We start from the raw sequence: 21,354 nt of genomic DNA on the forward strand, positions 1-21,354 counted from the left end.
GTGCATCCTCGATCGGAGACGTGGGTCGGAGTCAGAAGCGATGTTGGCCTGGCCTTCTGGTCAGAGAGGCGAGACAGAGTCGGAAGCGAGTGACGTTCCTCCTTGGCCAGGCCTTCCGGCCAAAGAGGTGGGCTAGAGTCGAAAGCGAGCATTGTTCCTTCTCGGCCAGGCCTTCTGGTCAGAGAGGCGGGCCAGAGTCGAAAGCGAGCACTGTTCCTTCTCGGCCAGGCCTTCTGGTTAGAGAGGTGGGCTAGAGTTGAAAGCAGACGCCGTTCCTCTTGGCCAGGCCTTCTAGTTCGATACCACTTGAAAGGTCCTAATGGCTAGAGGGGGGTGAATAGCCTATTAAAAATTTCTACAACAATACTTAACAAACGAGTTAAACAATTATGAGGCAAAGCAAGTGTTGTGCTAGCCTACTAAAAAATGTAAGCCACCTACCACAATTCTAGTTTATATAGTTTCTATCCACACAATAGTTATGACACTACACTAAGCTAGTGTGCTCTCAGAAGCTAACTAAAGAGCCACACTAACCAAACTAACAAGCTCTCACAACTAGCTACACTAAAGAGCTTGACAACTAGTTTGCGGTAATGTAAAGAGAGTAAGCAAGAAGGTTATACCGCCGTGTCGAGGAAGGAGCCAATCAATTACAAGAATGAATAACAATGAAGACCAATCACCTCAGAATCAAATGATAACAGAATGATTTTTTACCGAGGTTCACTTGCTTGCCGGCAAGCTACTCCTTGTTGTGGCGATTCACTCACTTGGAGGTTCACGCACTAATTGGCATCACACGCCAAACCCTCAATAGGGTGCCGCACAACCAACACAAGATGAGGATCACACAAGCCACGAGCAATCCACTAGAGTACATTTTGGCTCTCTGCCGGGGAAAGGTCAAGAACCCCTCACAATCACCATGATCAGAGCCGGAGACAATCACCAACCTTCGCTCGATGATCCTCGCTGCTCTAAGCCATCTAGGTGGTGGCAACCACCAAGAGTAACAAGCAAATCCCACAGCGAAACATAAACACCAAGTGCCTCTAGATGCAAACACTCAAGCAATGCACTTGGATTCTCTCCCAATCTCACAAAAATGTTGAATCAATGATGGAGATGAGTGGGAGGGCTTTGGCTAAGCTCACAAGGTTGCTATATCAATGCAAATGGCCAAGAGAGTGAGCTTGAGCCGGCCATGGAGCTTAAGTAGAAGCCCCCCACGAAATAGAGCCATTGTACCCCTTCACTAGGCACAACACGGGGTGACCGAACGCTCTGGTCATATCAACCGGACGCTGGACCTCAGCGTCTGGTCACACGATGCGTGCCATGTGTCCCCTCTCTTCAAATGTTGATCGACCAATCTCAATAGTCAAGTGATGACCGAACGTAGCAGCTCAAAGTGATAGGACGCTGAACCCCAGCGTCTGATCATTTCTAGTAAGCATCCAGAGATGACTTTTCATGACCAGACGCGTCCGGTCATACTCGACCAGACACACCTAGCGTTCGGTCACACGATGACTCCCCTATGCGCTGCCATGTCAGTAGGACCGGACGTAACCTTCCAGCGTCCGGTCACTATGTGACCTAGCGTCTGGTCAGAGACCGATGACAGCGTCTTCGTGGCTTCCACTGACCGGACACGCCAGTCCAACCGAGGCCAGCGTCCGATCACTTCCAGTGACCTTTGTCTTTTCTATATAGGGCACCGGTGAAGTTTCTAACCCTTGCTCAAATGTGCCAACCACCAAGTGTATCACCTTGTGCACATGTGTTAGCATATTTTCACAAGCATTTTCAAAGGTGTTAGCACTTCATTAGATCCTAAATGCATACGCAATGAGTTAGAGCATCTAGTGGCACTTTGATAACCGCATTTCAATATGAATTTCACCCCTCTTAATAGTACGGCTATTTAACCTAAATGTGATCACACTCGCTAAGTGTCTTGATCGCTAAAACAAAATGGCTCCTACTATTTATACCTTTGCCTTGAGCCTTTTATTTTTCTCTTTCTTCTTTTCAAGTTTAAGCATTTGATCATCACCATGCCATCACCATCATCATGACCTTCGCCATTGCTTCATCACTTGGAGTAGTGCTACCTATCTCATAATCACTTTGATAAACTAGGTTAGCACTTAGGGTTTTATCAATTAACCAAAACCAAACTAGAGCTATATAGAAAAGACCGGACAGTGCCACCGATGCCCTATACAGAAAAGATAGGGGTTCACAGAGTGACCGAACGCTGGTGGTGCGGTGACCGAACACTAGGGTCCTGAGTCAAGTCAGTAGCAGCAGTGAGCACGCGTTTCGGTCTTGTGACCAGATGCTGGCACGAAGAGTGACCGGACACTAGTAGGGTGTGTTCGGTCAGTGCTGACATACACTGACGTGAGGCGCATAGAGGAAATGTTGAGTGACCGAACACCGGGTGAGTCCGGTCGAGCATGACCGGACGCGTCCGGTCGTGAAATTTTGCATTTGGAACCTTATTGGAAACGATCGGACGCTGGGGTCCTACGTCCGGTCACCTTCTAACTGACGCATCTGGTCATCACTTGACCGTTGAGATTGGGCGATCGGTGTTTGAAGCCGATGACACCTGGCAAGCATCGGGCCACCGGACGCTGGGGTCCTACGTCTGGTTGAACTGATCGGAGCATCCGGTCACCCCGTGTTGTGCCCAATAAAGAGGTACAATGGCTCTATTTCATGGGGGCTTCTATTTAAGCCCCATGGCCGGCTCAAGCTCACTCTCTTGGCCATTTGCACTGACATAGCAACCTTGTGAGCTTAGCTAAAGCCATCCCACTCATATCCATCATTGTTTCATCATCATTGTGAGATTGGGAGAGAATCCAAGTGCATTGCTTGAGTGATTACATCTGGATGCACTTGGCATTCGTATTTCGCTACAGGATTCACTTGTTACTCTTGGTGGTTGCCGCCACCTAGATAGCTTGGAGTAGCGAGGATCGTTGAGCGGAGGTTGGTGATTGTCTCTGGCTCCGATCATGGTGATTGTGAGGGGTCTTGTGCTTTCCTCGGCGGAGAGCCAAAAGGTAACAATAGTGGATTGCTCGTGTCATTGAGTTACCTCACTTGTGGATAGGTTCTTGTGGTGTCCAATTATGTGGATGAGGTTCGTGCAACACCTCTTAGCCACCGAACCACCAAGTGTTGGTGGACACAACGGGGACTAGCGTGCCGGCAAGCACGTGAACCTCAGGAGAAAAATTGGTTGTCTCTTGCCCTTTGGTATTCTCCCGGTGATTGATTTAGTATTCATCTTATAATTAGTTCACTGCTCTACATGGTAGTATAATCACCCTACTCACTTATTTATATTCTTGCAAACTAGTTGTGGCAAGCTCTTTAGTGTAATTAGAATTGAGAGTTTGCTTTGTTATTTTAAGTTCATCTAGTGGAGCTCTTTAGAGTAGCAAGATTGAGAGCTCTTAGTGAGTAGTAACATTGCAAGTTGTGTGCCTAGTAATCATTGCAACTAGAATTGTTGGATAGGTGGCTTGCAACCCTTATAGAGCTAGAGCAAGTTTACATTTCACTATTTGTCATACTAATCAAATTGCTCTAGTTGATTTGTAGATTTCTAAATAGGCTATTCACCCCCCCTCTATCCATATTAGGACCTTTCAAGTGGTATCAGAGCTATGGTCACTGTTTGATTGAAGGCTTAACAACCTTGGTGTCAAATTATGGCTCAAGTTGTGTTCAACCATGTGGGGGGGCAAACCACCGTTCTTTGATGGCACATGCTATGATTATTGGAAGAGAAAGATGAGGATGTATCTTGGTTCAATCAATGATCAAGTATAGGAGGTGACCGAGAATGACTATGCTATCATTGATCTTGATGACCCCACCAACCAAGACAAGACCAACAAGCAATGCAATACAATGGCTCTCAACACCATATACAATGCCATTGATTCCAAGGTGTTTGAGCAAGTCAAGGATTGTGAAAGAGCAAATGATGTGTGGAGGAGATTAGAGGAAACATATGAGGACACACCGGTGGTGAAGAGTGCTAAGTTGTACATTCTCAAGGATAAGTTGACAAGCTTTAAGATGAAGGAAGATGAGAGTATTCCAGAAATGTTCCATCGGTTGCAAGTGATTATAAATGACTTGAAGGCCTTGGGAGAGAAGATCAAGGATGATGATATCTCTCATCGGTTCTTGATGTGCTTACCTCCAAGATTTAAGATGTTGAGATTGCTTATCATAAGAGGAGGATTAAAGGAGATTACCCCTAACCAAGTACTAGGTGATGTCATGACCCAAGAGATATACTATATGGAAAGGGAGGGGGATGACAAGGATGACAAGAAGGAAGAAGAAGAAAAGAAGAAGAAGAGTATAACATTCAAGGCTAGCTCATCATCATCCAAGAACAAGAGCAAGTCCAAGAAAGAATCAAGTGATGATGATGATCTTAGTGATATTGATGATGAAGCTATGGCCCTCTTTGTACGCAAGATGGGAAAATTCATGAAGAAGAAGGGCTATGGTGCAAGAAAGAGAAGAGATCACACCAAAAGCAAAGAATATGTAAGAAGATGCTATAATTGCAAGAGTCCTGATCACATTGTAGCAAATTGTCCCTACAATAGTGACAATGATGAGGATGAGAAGAAGAAGCACAAGAAGGATAAGAAAGAAAAGAAGGAGAAGGAGAAGAGAATAACCTTCCAAAAGAAGAAGAAGGGTGGAGGCTATGTGGTCACTTGGGATAGTGATGGCTCTTCGGATAGTGATGACTCTAGTGATGATGGCAAGAAATCTATCAAGAAAGCACTAGCAAGCATCACCATCAACAACAAGCCCTCCATCTTCGACACTCCTTCGACATGCCACATGGCAAAACCTACCAAGGTAAAATATGATATGAGTGATGATGATGAATGTGAAAGTGATGCTTGTAGGAGTGATGATGATGATGAGGAGTACTCCAAGGAGGAGCTCATGGACATGTGTGAGCAAGTGCATACTTGCTTTGAGATGAAGAGAAAGGAGTGCAAGGAATTAAATAAGAAAGTCAAATTTCTTGAGCAATCCCTTGATGAGCTCAATGCCATTCATGAGAGGCTATTGGAAGCCCATGAGAAGCTTGGCAAAGCTCACTCTAAGCTTGAGAAAGCTCACTCCTCTCTCATCGAGCAAGTCAAAGAGGAAGCCAAGAAGGAGCAAGTGATTATATCATGTGATGTGGGATTAACATGTGATCTTATTGATGAATCTTTTTATAAGCCCATTATAGTTTCTCCCACTAACACTTCTTGTAGCACTACTACTTCTACTTCACCTTTGAGTAATGGTCTCACTTGTGAGCCTCATTAATGGTGGAAAATGAGACCCTCAAGAAGGAGATGAATGAGCTCACTCGTGCCTTAGGCAATGCCTATGGTGGAGATGCCCGCTTGCTAAAGTGCTTGGGTAGCCAAATGTTTTCTCTCAACAAAGAGAGATTAGGCTATACCCTCAAGAAAGGCAAGGCAACCTTTATCACTTCCAAAGTTAACTTTGTGAAGGGCAATGGTCGGTTTTGCAATAGATGCAAGCAAGTTGGGCTTATGTCATTGTGAGGGGATTTGTACCTTCCTCGGTGGAGTGTCAAAAGGTAACTCTAGTGGATTGCTCATGTCATTGAGTTACCTCAGTTGTGGGTAGGTTCTTGTGGTGTCCAATTGTGTGGACAAGGTTCGTGCAATACCTCTTAGCCACCGAACCACCAAGTGTTGGTCGACACAATGGGGATGTAGCGTGTTGGCAAGCATGTGAACCTCGGGAGAAAATTGCTTGTTTCTTGCCCTTTGGTATTCTCCCAGTGATTGATAAAGTATTCATCTTATGATTGGTTCACTCCTCTACATGATGGTATAATCACCTCACTTACTCATTTATATTCCCACAAACTAGCTATAGCAAGCTCTTTAGTGTAGCTAGAATTGAGAGCTTGCTTTGTGGATTAAGTTCATCTAGTGGAGCTCTTTAGTGTAGCAATTGTGAGAGCTCTTAGTGAGTAGTGACCTAGTGATTTGTGTGTCTAGTGATCATAACAACTAGAATTATTGGATAGGTGGCTTGCAACCCTTGTAGAGCTAGATCAAGTTTGCATTTGGCTTTTTATTATACTAATCAAATTGATGTAGTTGATTTGTAGATTTTAAATAGGCTATTCACCCCCCTCTCTAGCTATTTTAGGACCTTTCAAGTGGTATCGGAGCTATGGTCACCGTTTGATTAAAGGCTTAACAACCTCGGTGTCAAATTATGGCTCAAGTTATGTTCAACCATGTTGGGGGCAAACCACCATTCTTTGATGGCACATGCTATGATTATTGGAAGAGAAAGATGAGGATGTATCTTGGTGTCGATGCGGGACCCATAGGATACCCCGCAAGAGAGAGAGAAGATCTAGTCCAACTAGGATTCTCCTCATGTAATCTTAGTAGTATAGCTATTAAGTAATCCTACTAGGAAATCTCATTGTAAACGGACTAGGACTCTGGCCTCCTGACTATATAAAGGAGGACAGGGCTCCTGAGACAGGACAACAATTGTATAACACAACACTGGACAATCAATCCAACGCAAAGGCTAACGCCGACTGGACGTAAGGTTATTACTCGATCTACGATCGAGGACCTGAACCAGGATAAATCGACTGTGTCTTGCGTTAACCATCGAGTTCGGCATACGCCGAAGCCTGAACATACTGCCTCGGGTACCCCCGTGGCAGGCTATCGGTGGTGAAACATCGACAGCTGGCGCGCCAGGTAGGGGCCTTCGGTGATTTTGCATCCGAGAACTCGATGGACCTCGACAACATAATCTTCCCGACGGGATCAACTTTCATCTTCGGCTCGTGGATCTGCGAGGCGGACAACAACGGCAAGCTTCAGGGCCATCTCCTCAAAGATCCAGATCGTCATAAAGAATTTCATATTTCACCAACTACAACGGATCAGCTCACCAGAAGATTCGCACAGCTCACAGTATCCGATTCAAATCAGATCTCACAGCCACTCATATCCGATCCGAATTCAAACATCAAGGCAAAGTTTTATCCGAGTGCTTTCAAAAAACCGAGTTCTTTTTTGGCAAGATTCCAGAGCACAACCCAAAACAACTCGGATTACCCTCAGAGTTCTTCCAAGAAGTCGAGTTCTTTTCCATTTGGGCTCGACAACATGGCAAAATCCTATCAGGGACAGTTCGAAGGATCTTTCAATCCAAGATGCGGGATACCACTGACAGGAGCTCAGGAGGGTCTCGTGCTAACAATAACATCCCAAGACTGCATCATCCACTGGCCAGGTTCTGTTCCTAAGGACAGCGGTACCCAACTAGTCGGCACGACGACGACAGCAATTCTACCCTACCAAGAAGGAGACTCGATCTACGACACCGAGGCATCCACTAAAGTTATTAACAACTCCGACAGCATGAAAACTAACGCCAATAACAGAACGACTCATGCGCGAGAAGTGCTCATGGTTCGACGACCGCGGTCACCATTAAACCCCCCAGAAGTACCCGATGTCAGATCATCAGATGAATCAGAATCCAACATTTCACCTTTTGCCCAAGGCCACGACGGAGAAATAGATAGTCAGAAACAAGCTAGAGAAAGAAAAAACAAGTTGAAGCAAGGGCGTCAACACCGTGCTAGGCAGCGCAGGGAAGCTTGGATCAGATACGAGTCAGAATTGGCAGAGTACGACAAAAGAAAATCGCAACGAGAAGTCGAGGGGAGACGCACGACGAATACACCTTACGATAAGATTCGAGAAGCATTAGAAGAACTCGGAAAAACTTCACATCCCAGTGAGAAGTATGAACAGCTCCAGGACTTGCTCCGACCGACGATCCCGAAAATGCATGAAGAGAGAGCTCGATCAAGACTACCCACCAGATCAACAACCCACAGGCAAGAAGATCAAAATCAAAGGAAATCCGCTTTCGAAAGACTTGGGCCGGGTGGAAGCCATGACGAAGGAAGTAGGAAGGAACATAATCAAGGCCACCGATTTGAACCACCAAAGAAGACCAAGAGTAGGGTACCTACCCAGACAATCTCGCGAGATTATTCCCGTCAGAACAACAGTTGGCCAGAAGAAGGTGCCGAATCCGAATTCAAAGAAACCAAGATGCACGACAGATTCCCCTGTTTCGCGAACAGGCTTGCATTGGTACGATTACCTCACAAATTCAAACCGTCTAACCACTCCAAGTATGATGGCAAAATTGAACAAAGGCAATGACTCAGAATATATTCACAATCAATTGAACTAGCCGAAGGAGACGACGATATCAAAACCCTGTTCTTTCCCATGGCGCTGGAAGCCATGCCTCTCCAATGGTTCGACAAACTGAACCCAGGATCTATCAGAAATTGGGAGGATTTGCAAAGAGCTTTTTGTGAGAATTTTGCAGGAATCATTACACATCCAATCACCCATGCAGAATTAAAAGGACTCAAGCAAAAGGGAGGTGAAAGTCTCAGAAATTACTATCGACGATTCGGCGAACTACGAGCTCAAGTGCATGACATAACCGAACGAGAAGTAATTGAAGCTTTCTCTCACAGAATCATGGCTAGGTGGCAATTTCAAGACTTCTGCAAAGAAAATCCGAGAAACAATGAAGAATTCAGACGAACAGTAGAAAAGATGATTACTGCAGAAGAAAAAACATGAGAAAGGTTCCCGGACAGAAACAACCAGGACAACTTGGACAAGCAAAATCATCGAAATAGCAGACATCAAGAAAGAAAACGTAGGCCAGACAATACTGTGGCAATGGCCGACAAACCAAAGAAGTTCAACAAACCCAGAAGATATGATGACATTGAAAACATACGTTGCCCATTGCACCCAAGTGGGAGGCACACCATCGGAAATTGCTATACTTTCAAAGATCGATACACAAGAAAAGATAGTAAGGAAGACACCAAAGAGGACAATCAGAAAAGAGAAGAAGACAACCACGAGGACAAAGGATTCCAAAAACCTAGGGGAACGGTAGCAGTGATTTTCTTAGGGGCTCCGGATTGCAGAAGCAAACATCAAGAAAAACTGGTACTATGGACCATTATGACAGCAGAACCGGCTACACCAAGATACCTCAATTGGTCACAGTATCCTATCTAATTCACCAGAGAAGACCAATGGACTAGCGTGGGGAACGCAGGCCATTACCCATTGGTTCTGGATCCGACTATAGCTGGCATGACCGTCACCAAAGTACTAATCGATGGAGGAGCTGGGCTTAACATCATCTTTTCAGAAACTCTAAGGAAAATGGGACTACAACTCACCGGGATGATTACACCAACAAGCACACCTTTTTACGGAATAGTACCCGGCAAAGCAGCCATGCCACTTGGACAAATTACTTTACCTGTTACCTTTGGAACTCCTTCAAACTACCGAACAGAGTTTATCAAATTCGAAGTCGCCGACTTCGATTCATCATATCATGCAATCCTAGGACGTCCAGCACTGGCCAAATTCATGGCAATACCACATTATCCGTACTTACTGCTTAAGATGCCAGGACCCCACGGTATCCTTTCTCTTCGAAGCGATTTAAAGCGCGCTTTTGACTGCGACGTTCAGGCAATCCAAATTGCGGCTAAAGCACAAGCCGACAACGGAAGAAAAGAAATAGCCACAATCGCTGCAGAAATAAGCCAAGAAGAATTAGAAATACCAGCTAAAAAACCCAGTATCATCGCACCACCAAAAGAAGCCGACGTCAAGCAAATCGACTTAGGCACAGGCGACACCTCCAAGACAGCAACTATCAGTGCTCACCTCTCGGCAAAATAGGAACTCGCGCTCACCAACTTTCTTCGGGACAACAGAGATATCTTCGCCTGGAAGCCAGCCGACATGCCAGGAGTCCCAAGGGAGTTGGCTGAGCACAGAATTGATGTTAACGAAGGCTCCAAACCTGTAAAACAACGGTTACGACGATTCTCACCCGACAAGAAGGCAGCAATTAAAAAGGAAATAACAAAACTGATGGCAGCCGGATTCATCAGGGAAATCCTTCATCCAGATTGGCTAGCCAACCCGGTCCTTGTACAGAAGAAAAACACGGACGAGTGGCGTATGTGCGTCGATTACACAGATCTCAACAAACATTGCCCAAAAGATCCATTCGGGCTACCACGCATTGACCAGATAGTTGACTCAACAGCAGGATCTGCGTTATTATCTTTTCTCGATTGCTATTCAGGGTATCACCAGATTGCACTAAAAGAAGAAGACCAGAGCAAGACATCTTTCATCACCCCGTTTGGCGCCTACTGCTACAAGACCATGTCGTTTGGACTAAAGAACGCAGGCGCCACGTACCAAAGAGCTATCCAGACTTGCCTTGGGAATCAAATAGGTGAAAATGTGGAAGCATACGTGGACGATGTGGTGGTGAAAACAAAGAACCCAGACACTCTAATTGAAGATTTAAAGCAAACCTTCGAAAACTTGAAGAAATGGAGATGGAAATTGAACCCAAATAAATGTGTATTTGGAGTTCCCTCAGGACAACTACTCGGATTTTTGGTTAGTCAGCGCGGGATCGAAGCCAGCACCAAGCAAATTCGAGCTTTAACAGAAATGGGCCCACCTAGGAGTGTCAAAGATGTGCAGAAACTAACAGGATGCATGGTGGCCCTCAACCGTTTCATATCAAGACTCGGTGAAAAGGGGTTACCTTTCTTTAAACTACTAAAGAAGACAGACAAGTTCGAGTGGACAATAGAAGCCGACGAAGCTTTCAAAAAACTTAAAGAATACCTCACTTCATCGCCCATCCTGACACCTCCAAAGAAGGATGAAGACATGATGCTATATATTGCGGCAACTCCCACCGTAATCAGTACAGCAATAGTCATAGAAAGAGAAGAACAAGGGCGCGTGTATAAAGTGCAACGTCCAGTATACTACATCAGCGAAGTACTGTCAGAATCCAAGATCCGGTACCCACACGTATAAAAACTACTCTACGCTCTACTTATTACCTCACGGAAGCTTCGCCACTATTTCAAAAGCCACAAGATTACCGTAGTGACAGATTTTCCACTCGGAGACATCCTACACAATAAAGATGCCACAGGGCGCATATCCAAATGGGCAGTTGAAATTGGAGCTCTTGATATCAATTTCACCCCACGGAAAGCAATCAAATCTCAAGCCCTCGCTGATTTTGTGGCCGAATGGACAGAAATTCAACAGCCCTTATCAGATACAATCCTCGACCACTGGAAAATGTACTTTGACGGATCACTCAAACTAGGCGGGGCCGGTGCAGGCGTCCTCCTCATTTCTCCAGAAGGAAAACAACTCAAGTACGTCCTTCAGATATTATGGCAAGCTACAAATAACGAAGCAGAATACGAAGCCCTCATCCACAGGCTACGAGTCGCGATTACCCTCGGAATAAAAAGATTACTCATATACGGCGATTCAGCAGTGGTCATCAACCAAGTCAACAAAGATTGGGACTGCACCAAAGAAAACATGGGTGCTTATTGTGCTGAAATACGGAAACTTGAAAAACACTTCCAAGGATTAGAAATTTTACACGTCCTACGCGATTCTAACATTGCAGCAGATGTCCTTGCCAAGCTTGGATCAGACAGAGCAAAGGTTCCACCCGGCGTATTCATAGAAGAGCTATCAGTTCCCTCTATCAAACAACCTGGTGAAACAACAAATGAAATTCAGGCTAAAAGCGTTCAGATCTTGACAATCAACACATCATGGACCCAAGATTTCATTGAATATATCAAAGAAAATAAACTGCCAGCAGATAAAGCAGAGGCCACACAAGTTGTTCGCAGAAGCAAAAACTACATTTTAGTAGGGAATAAACTCTACAGAAGAGCAGCATCATCAGGAGTACTACTAAAATGTGTCTCATTTGAAGAAGGCAAAGAAATCCTAAATGAAATACACTCAGGTTGCTGTGGAAACCATGCCGCCTCAAGGACACTGGTTGGCAAAGCATTTCGCGTCGGATTCTACTGGCCAACCGCTTTAAAAGACGCCGAAGAGCTTGTCAGAGAATGCAAAGGTTGCCAAATGTTTGCAAGACAAGCCCATATACCAGCTCACAATCTTATCTGCATCCCACCCGCTTGGCCTTTTTCCTGCTGGGGGCTAGATCAAGTAGGACCCTTGAAAAAAGCAAAAGGCGGTTTCGAGTACATCTTCGTAGCAATCAACAAATTCACCAAGTGGATTGAATACAAACCGCTCGCAAAGTACAGCGCAACCAAAGCAGTTGAGTTCATCCAAGACATTATGCACCGCTTCGGCATGCCCAATTGAATCATCACAGATCTAGGCTCCCCCTTCACGGCTACGGAATTCAAGAGCTGAGCACAAGACTGTGGTTTCAGTATAGACTATGCATCCGTTGCACATCCAGAAGCCAACGGACAAGTAGAAAGGGCTAACGGACTCATACTAGCCGGATTAAAACCAAGGTTATACGAAGAACTAGTGGACTATGGGTCCAAATGGATTGAAGAATTACCGAAAGTAGTTTGGGGGCTACGAACTCAGATAAGCAGAGCAACAGGCCACTCACCCTTCTTCCTAGTTTATGGGTCAGAGGCCGTACTACCCGCCGACTTGATCTAGACTTCCCCAAAAATAGAACAATATGATGAAGGAGAAGCAGAACAAACAAGAAGATTAGAACTCGACAGCTCAGAAGAAGTCAGAATAAACGCTACCCTTCAATCAGCCAGATACCTACAAGGTTTAAGACGGCACTACAACAAGAGTACCCAACCGCGATCACTACAAGTTGGAGACTTAGTACTAAGAAGGATACAAAAGACTGATGGACGACATAAGCTACTCAGTCCATGGGAAGGCCCGTTCATTGTCACAAAAGTCACCAGACCAGGCACATACAAGTTGATGACCGAAGATGAAAAAGAAGTCAGCAATACATGGCACATCAGCCAGCTAAGAAGATTCTACGCATAAAAACAACTCAAGAAAAAACAGATATGCAAGCCACAAGGGACCTACAATCAACGAAAGACAATACTCTTCAACAACATATGTATTAGTTTATACTCATGATCAATAAAGATGATATTCATCCACAGCGTGTCTTGTCACGAACTCCAACGAGTTGTTTTCACAAAAAAGCAAAATGGCTGAAAACATGCCTGAGCATTCCGGCCGAGAGCAAAATAGCTGAAAAGATGCTTGAGCCCGCCGATGAGGGTAGCTAAAAGCTAACACCCAAAACAAAAAGCAAAATGGCTGAAAACATGCCTGAGCATTCCGGCCGAGAGCAAAATAGCTGAAAAGATGCTTGAGCCCGCCGATGAGGGTAGCTAAAAGCTAACACCCGAAACAAAAAAGCAAAATGGCTGAAAACATGCCTGAGCATTCCGGCCGAGAGCAAAATAGCTGAAAAGATGCTTGAGCCCGCCGATGAGGGTAGCTAAAAGCTAACACCCGAAACAAAAAGCAAAATGGCTGAAAACATGCCTAAGCATTCTGGCCGAGAGCAAAATAGCTGAAAAGATGCTTGAGCCCGCCGATGAGGGTAGCTAAAAGCTAACACCCGAAACAAAAAGCAAAATGGCTGAAAACATGCCTGAGCATTCCGGCCGAGAGCAAAATAGCTGAAAAGATGCTTGAGCCCGCCGATGAGGGTAGCTAAAAGCTAACACCCGAAACAAAAAGCAAAATGGCTGAAAACATGCCTGAGCATTCCAGCCGAGAGCAAAATAGCTGAAAAGATGCTTGAGCCCGCCGATGAGGGTAGCTAAAAGCTAACACCCGAAACAAAAAGCAAAATGGCTGAAAACATGCCTGAGCATTCCGGCCGAGAGCAAAATAGCTGAAAAGTTGCTTGAGCCCGCCGATGAGGGTAGCTAAAAGCTAACACCTGAAACAAAAAGCAAAATGGCTGAAAACATGCCTGAGCATTCCGGCCGAGAGCAAAATAGCTGAAAAGACGCTTGAGCCCGCCGATGAGGGTAGCTAAAAGCTAACACCCGAAACAAAAAGCAAAATGGCTGAAAACATGCCTGAGCATCCCGGCCAAGAGCAAAATAGCTGAAAAAATGCTTTCAACTCGCCAATGAGGGTAGCTAAAAGCTAACAAAAAGCAAATTGGCTGAGTCGACCGAAGTTTAACTTCAAAAGATCCTCCAGCACTTCGTTCCAAAAAGCAAGAGGCTCGGGGGCTACATCCAGATAGGAATACTTTTTCCTCACAAAAGCACAAGCGCCACTCAAGAAAGCACTCGGACAACGAAGTTTGTCGTGGCAACTTTCTATACCGAGTCGTTTTACACAGCACAGGCGAAAGGTTGTTAACACAAAAGATCTACATCTAACAAGTCATAGCACGGACAAAGCACTCGACGAATCACAAAGGAAAGAAGAAAATAAAAGTACTCGACAAATCGAGGGGCCTCGTCAGGATAACGCACAGAGTTTGTCTTACGAAGCAGAGACGGGAACAAGACAAGGTACTCAGCAAGTCAAGTAACTTCAACCACACCCATGCAAAGAATACATCAACAAAGATAAAGAATCTTCATTTAAAAAGAAGTGTAATATTACAAGAGGATGCTCAACCAAGTCAGGCGTTGTCGTCAGAAAGGGAAATATCAATATTTAGACTATCTACAACCCTACTGGCTAGATCTTCAACCTTGGGTTCCATCCTTTCAATGGCATCAAGATATTCTTGGCTTTCAGCTTCTTCCGCTATTTTGGAGAGAGGCGCTTCCGGAGCAAGGACCCGGACCTGGGCCAGCACATTCTTGGTACATACTTGGGCGCACCTCTTCGCGAACTCTTGGAAACGAGTTGGAATCCGGGGAATGAACCGCGCCCAAGATTGCCCGTCATCCGCTGGAGTCCGAAGGACATCGGCCACCGAGCGAAAAGATTTCCACAAGGCATTCCAATTCTCGGTAGCCGTCACCAGCTTCCTGGACAAGCCTTCAATGGTTTTTTGGGCCTGCACAAGATCTCTGTCAGCTCCACGCCTAATCAGCCTAGCAAGGGCGAGTTCTTCCTCAGCATGAGTGTTTACCTCCTTAGCTCTATTATGACTAGAACGGACAAGGGCCTTCATTTCATCAATACTCTCCGAGAGCTTTTGTTTCTCAACTCGGAGAGCTAGACAGAACACCAAAGAACAAGTCAGCGAAAAAACAAAAAGAAGTCAAAATACAAGAAGAAACAGATAGAACCCGCGGCACCTTTGCATTCATTCTTCGCAGACTCCACCGCAGCATCCCTCTGTTTCTCCGTCTCCACTACCCGGGCGTGAAGGGCTTTCTCCTCCTTTTGGTGCAATTGACGCTCCGTCTCCAACTCAACCCGGAGAAGGTCAAGATCGGCTTTCAGAGCGTCCACCTCCGAAGACAACTTCCTCTCATTTTCAGATGAGAAAAAGAAGCCAGAATGATCACGAGAAAAAGACTGAGCAGAAAGAGGCAAAGAGAAACAAGGCGTAAGGATAGAAGAAAAACAAGCATGCAAAAGAAGAGTGGCAGTAAAACTTACCTGGAGCTTTTCACCAAAAGAAGTCGCAAGGGTTGACAAGCTCCCCCAGGCTGCGGTCAGCTCCGATAACCGATGAGTGGCATCAAACTGTTGCACCACGTCATCGGACAGGGAGGGGCCGCCGGAGGCAAAAGAAGGGGAAAAAGAAGCCGGCTGGGGCGAAGTAGGAGCGACCAGAGCAACCTCCAGGGAAGCCGGAGCCAAACCCCCAGAAGAACCCGGCACGACGGCCACAGTTACCTCCGGAGCGACCAAGTCCGCGACTCTGCCAGGTAGCTCTGAAGCCCCTGCCGCGACTTCATCAACAGAATGTTATGAGTCTCGAGGCTCAGAACTCGTTGGCACGGCGGGAGGCAGAGAAGAAGTCGATGAAGAAATTAGAGAAGACGAAGCACTGAAAAGTGATAAAAGGAAGCACCAATAAGGACCAGAGGAAGGAAGATAAAAGCCAAAAAGATAAAGCAAGAATCTACTCACCCGACTACTTTTTTCTTTGCGAAGCCAAGAGAAGGCCTCGCAGGGGGAACCACGACGGCGAAGACGTCCCTGCCACCCAGCGATGGGAGCGGGACAGCCGACAGCGGAGCCGCGGAAGAAGCCGGAGCTAGAGCCGTGGAAGAACTCTGCACCGGAGGAGTAGTACAACTCGGGGCAGAGGCAACCAAAGAACTCGACCCCGGAGCTTCGGAAGAAGTCGACGCGAGAGCCTCAGAAGAACTCACACCCGACCTCCGATTACTTCAAAAAAGTTCAAGACTAAAATTAAGAACAAAGAGGAAAAATTCAATGCGACAAGAATATGAAAAACAACTCACCGCCGCATGATGAGGGGAACTTCATCATCCTCTTCTTCCTCAGCCAGCGAAACCAGAGCACCTGCTGAAAAAGAGATGAAAAGTACTCGGTACAAGAGAGAAACATGAAAATAAAAGAACAAAGAGTACTAAATGTGCTCACCTAAGAGCATGCTAGCAACAACTGGAGTACCTGAGGGAGTACTTGGTTTGCGAGGCTTCTTGGAGATAGGCAAGCCAGATGAGGACCCATCCATTCGCCCCCTCTTCGGGACACTGCGAGGACCGCGAGGGACTAGACGAGGAACATACTCTTCATATACATCATCAAATCTGAAAGAAACCCCAGGAAGGGCTGTAAAAGTTTGAGACTTACTAATTGCAGAAGTACCGGCTAAATAATCCCCAGTCTCCGCCACAGCAGGGAGAACATCAAGGGGGATCGGATCAACAAAGTTCTGCCCAAGCTCCTGCGAAAATAGACAAAACACCAAGACAAGGAAAAGCTAAGCAAGAACGGAAGCATCAAGAGCACATAAAGAACTCAAATAAAAAGAAAAAAAGGAAGATAGACAACTCACAGCTGGGGGCGGGTTGTTGGCCAAGTACTCAGGGACGGCAGGAGGAATGACGCTCACTCCTTTCAGCATCTTCTGGAGACGCTCGAGTACCTCCTCACCAGTCAGCTCAAGAGCTAGGACCATGCATGAAGGATCCTCGGCCCCAGAATACTCAAAGCCGAGATGTTCCCGCTCTTTCAAGGGCTGAACCCGGCGACGAAGAAAACTTGAGACGATACCAAAGCCGGTCAATCCCTGCTATTTCAGCGTGCTAATCCTATCAAGGAGTGGCTGGATCGCTTGAATCTCAGCAGGAGACTCAAGCTTCTTATCCCACCGGTCATTCGCCACAGGACCGGATCCGGAGTGAACAACAAGAGAAGGGATCAAATTGGCAGCGTAAAACCACTCGGCGCGCCAATCCTTGACAGAATCGACCAGGTCATAATCAAAAAACTTGATTTTGAGACCCTGGCGAAACTGAATCCCGCAACCGCCGAGGGCACTGGTTTCCTCGCGGTGGGGTTGAGGTTTCAGGCGAAAGAAAAAACGAAAAAGAGATAGAGAAGGAGGGATACCAAGGAAGGCTTCGCAAAGGTGAACAAAAATAGAAAGATGGAGAACAGCATTGGGGGTTAGATGGTTCAAACTAACCCCGAAATACCCAAGAAACTGATGAAGGAAGACAGAAGCAGGAAGACAAAGACCAGCGCGGACAAAAGAAACAAAAAGGACAATCTCACTAGGACCCGAGGCCGGAACCCGATGCTCGCCCGGAACTCTCCATTCAGCGATGACTTTGCTTTGGATCAAGCCATCACTAACGAGCTCGCGCAGCTGGTCTTCGCTGGTTGTTGGAGCCGGCCAAACCTTCTGAGCTGCCCTCATGGCCACGAACTCCTGGTTTTCAATCAAAGGCAGCGATGACTCCTCATCCACGAAGGTCGCCTGAGATTTGCTTGCGGTCTTCTTCTTTCCCATTAACTGGCGGAAGCAACAAAGGCGCTAAGGAGGATGAAGCTAGAATGATGGAGCTCGGGCGATAACGACAATGACGGCGGTGGTTTTCTGAAAACTAGGGTTTAAAGGCAAGAGCTGGGTGACAAGGGAAAGGAAGATAAAAGGTCTTTAAATAGATTTCTCAGTGATACAAACGGCCCATAAGGCCCGTTAAAGCACATCGTGGGAATGCAACGGTCCATTTACCGACGCAGCTAAAACGACGGAGGGCACGAATCCACACAACGGTACAAACCAACGGGCAGATTTTAGACTTATCCGCGCAGCATCACAACAGGGTTATCAGATAACCACAAGAACAACTCGTTGAACCAAAAAAAAAGAGGGGCTACCTCACGAGGAACAAAAGAACCCGGTTATGTAAGAAAGAACTCGGTAGACTCATGAACGACAGGGATCACAACAGAAAAGTCAAAGACAACTCAGAAGACAAGATTCGTTACATTACAAGTGACTTCAAAAATAGAAGATTACAGATCATACAAGACCCAACGAACTCGGCACCACGAAAAGCAAAGTAGCAAAGAGGAACACGGACACGACTAGGCTCTGGAACGACTACGTGTCCCAAATTGCTACTCGGAAGGACAGACCGCCATCAGCTACACTGTTTTCTTCAAAGGACGAACGCAGTGCATCTAAGGTGGAAATCGGCAGCACGGTAGGGCAACATGGAGCAGAGAAGGCCAGCGGGCATCTATCTACCCAAGACCGATGTGATGCTGGATATGGTGTTGATCTGCACCGGACGGTCTCAAGATAGGCGACGAGGATCAACCCAGAACTGCCGGATGAAGGAACGAAGCCCACATCACAAGACTTCCTCCAACTACCACCACGTACATCCTGGCACAATGCTGTCGCGGGATTAGCCTACCTCTAATCCCTATCACAAGACTTCCTCCAGCTATGGCAAGACACACAGAAACTACAAAACATGCCCGGGGGCTGCTCTACTTCACAAACTACCATGTTCATGACCACCAAGGCTTCAATAGAATATCCAATGAATGAAAACAAGCACTCTGAGACAGTATTTATAGACCAAAGGATCGGCGCACATGGACTAGGAGTACCAATGAAATAAGCCTAACAAAGGACACAGTGAAAAGACAGGACACAATAATGGACGACTCAGGCGAGAAGAGGCAGTACTCGAAGACGGGCATATTCGGAAGAATATACCAGCACAGTACAACCCGTGAACAAAAGGCATTTACACTCAACCACCACCGTACAACTGCATCTGACAACAGCAGACTATCAAAGAATACACCAAGACCCCGCATCCGAGTTCTTCCCGAACAAAACAACACGGATATACGCTCGGGGCCTCGGCCAACATCATAGCTTAATCAACACTAAGCTAGGGAGCTCGGCCTTTCATTTCAACTGACAAAAGACCAAGAATACAAGAAGCTCAAGACTACAATGACGACAACACATCAAAACTCTCCATCCGACTTCTTTTCTAAAAAAGAAGAACACGGAGAAAGCAGGATACATAGCCACAGAATTTTTTGAAGACAAGAATCAAGACCCTCCAACTTTTTGTTCCAAATAGCAAGAGGCTCGGGGGCTATACTCAGTGAGTGCACTTTTTCTTCAAAAAAGCGCACGACACCAAAAGACTTCCTCAACGCAGATCACTTCAAGACAAGATCCTCCAGCTCCTTGTTCCAAATAGCGAGAGGCTCGGGGGCTACAACCAGGTGGATGTACTTTTTCTTCAAAAAGCACTCACCACTCGAAGATCCCAAGAAGCGCTACAAGGTTTCGCTCCAGAAAGCACTCGAATGACATTTTGTTCCTACTCAACAAAACTTGAAGAAGCAAAGCGAGACTTTCAGAGCTCAACCATGAAGTGCTCGGGGGCTTGTCGATGCGGGACCCACAGGATACCCCGCAAGAGAGAGAGAAGATCTAGTCCAACTAGGATTCTCCTCATGTAATCTTAGTAGTATAGCTATTAAGTAATCCTACTAGGAAATCTCATTGTAAACGGACTAGGACTCTGGCCTCCTGACTATATAAAGGAGGGCAGGGCTCCTGAGACAGGACAACAATTGTACAACACAACACTGGACAATCAATCCAACGCAAAGGCTAACGCCGACTGGACGTAAGGTTATTACTCGATCTACGATCGAGGACCTGAACCAGGATAAATCGACTGTGTCTTGCGTTAACCATCGAGTTCGGCATACGCCGAAGCCTGAACATACTGCCCCGGGTACCCCCGTGGCAGGCTATCGGTGGTGAAACATCGACACTTGGTTCAATCAATGATCAAGTATGGGAGGTGACCGAGAATGACTATGCTATCATTGATCTCGACAATCCCACCAACCAAGACAAGACCAACAAGCAATGCAATACAATGGCTCTCAACACCATATACAATGCCATTGATTCCAAGGTGTTTGAGCAAATCAAGGATTGTGAAAGAGCTAATGAGGTGTGGAGGAGATTGGAGGAAACATATAAGGGCACACCAGCGGTGAAGAGTGCCATGTTGTACATTCTCAAGGATAAATTGACAAGCTTCAAGATGAAGGATGATGAGAGCATTCCGGAGATGTTTCATCTATTGTAAGTAATTGTCAATGACTTGAAGGCTTTGGGAGAGGAGATCAAGGATGATGATGCCTCTCATCAGTTCTTAATGTGCCTACCTCCAAGATTTGAGATGTTGAGATTGCTTATCATAAGAGGTGGATTGAAGGAGATTACCCCTAATCAAGTACTAGGTGATGTCATGACACAAGAGACATACCGCATGGAAAGGGAGGGGGATGACAAGAAGGAAGAAGAAGACAAGAAGAAGAAGAGTATAGCATTCAAGGCTAGCTCATCATTATCCAAGAACAAGGAAAAGTCTAAGAAAGAATCTAGTGATGATGATGATCTTAGTGATATTGATGATGAAGCTATGGTCCTCGTTGTACACAAGATGGGAAAATTCATAATGAAGAAGGGCTATGGTGCAACAAAGAGAAGAGATCACACCAAAAGCAAAGAATATGTGAGAAGATGCTACAATTGTAAGAGCCCCAATCATGTTGTAGCAAATTGTCCCTACAATAGTGACAATGATGAGGATGAAAAGAAGAAGCATAAGAAGGACAAGAAAGAATAGAAGGAGAAGGAGAAGAGAATGACCTTCCAAAAGAAGAAGAAAGGTGGAGGCTATATGGTCACATGGGATAGTGATGGCTCTTTGGATAGTGATAGCTCTAGTGATGATGACAAGAAAGCACTAGCAAGCATCGCCATCAACAACAAGCCCTCCATCTTCGACACTCCATCGACATGCCTCATGGCAAAGCCTACCAAGGTAAAATATGATTTGAGTGATGAGGATGAATG

This window comes from Miscanthus floridulus, chromosome 5 (assembly GCF_019320115.1).
Source record: "Miscanthus floridulus cultivar M001 chromosome 5, ASM1932011v1, whole genome shotgun sequence".
NCBI lineage: Eukaryota > Viridiplantae > Streptophyta > Magnoliopsida > Poales > Poaceae > Miscanthus > Miscanthus floridulus.